Here is a 784-nt window from a genome sequence, read left to right on the forward strand (position 1 = left end):
CTGCTTGCACCTTCTTTTGATGTAGAATATAATTACCTCTTGAAATGATTAAATTTTTGAAAGCGGTCTGTGATAGGCTGCATTAATTTTCGAACATCGAAGCACCATGACCAATCAGATTGTAGAATTTACCGTCTAACTCGAAGGCAGGGTGGGCGTTGCATTCCGTCCGTCCCAGTACCCTTTGGGAAGAATGTGTATAATTTTCTCAAATTTGCACTTTTTGAAAATCTGAAACGTCCAGTCAAAAGGTTTCATTTTCACTAACTTAATGTGATGATCTTGAATTGGCAAAAATATGAAACGATGCAACAGGACAAAGCAAAATTGTGACTTGAGCAATACAGGGGCGACGGATTTTAAGGGACACCGAAGTTTTATGAAAGCACAGAATATAATAGCCAATAAGATTTCAATTTGTGAAATTCATTATGTGATTGGCTAAAAATTGAGATTTCCATCGAAGTTCGAAGTTATTCAACCAATCATTTCCGCTGAAACGGCAAATTCGAAGTAGCAAGTGTCCCTTAAAATCCGTCGCCCCCTCTACTCACTGTCAATTCAAGATGTTAGAGGGGGGAATAGCTCAGGTGGTAGAGCATCGGTTTCTTAACTCAAAGGTCGTGGGTTCGATCCCCGGATTCCCCGGATTATTTCCGCAAGGATTTATCCGTCCCTCCCCTGGGGAATCCGGATAACAAGGGCCGCGTACGAAGACGAGGACCGAACTTCGAAGAAGATCGGTCGAAGCACGAGGTATGAAGCGTTGCGCGAAGTAAAAACC

General features: G+C 42.3%; 1 pseudogene across 1 annotated transcript; it reads left to right on the forward strand.

Moving 5' to 3' along the window:
- The first annotated feature begins 575 nt into the window (after positions 1-575).
- Positions 576-648, forward strand: H257_01014 (annotated as a pseudogene). Its single transcript has one exon. The product of its transcript is annotated as a tRNA-OTHER (tRNA).
- Positions 649-784: the final 136 nt, after the last annotated feature.

This window comes from Aphanomyces astaci, assembly GCF_000520075.1.
Source record: "Aphanomyces astaci strain APO3 unplaced genomic scaffold supercont1.2, whole genome shotgun sequence".
Taxonomy (NCBI): Eukaryota; Oomycota; class Saprolegniomycetes; order Saprolegniales; family Verrucalvaceae; genus Aphanomyces; species Aphanomyces astaci.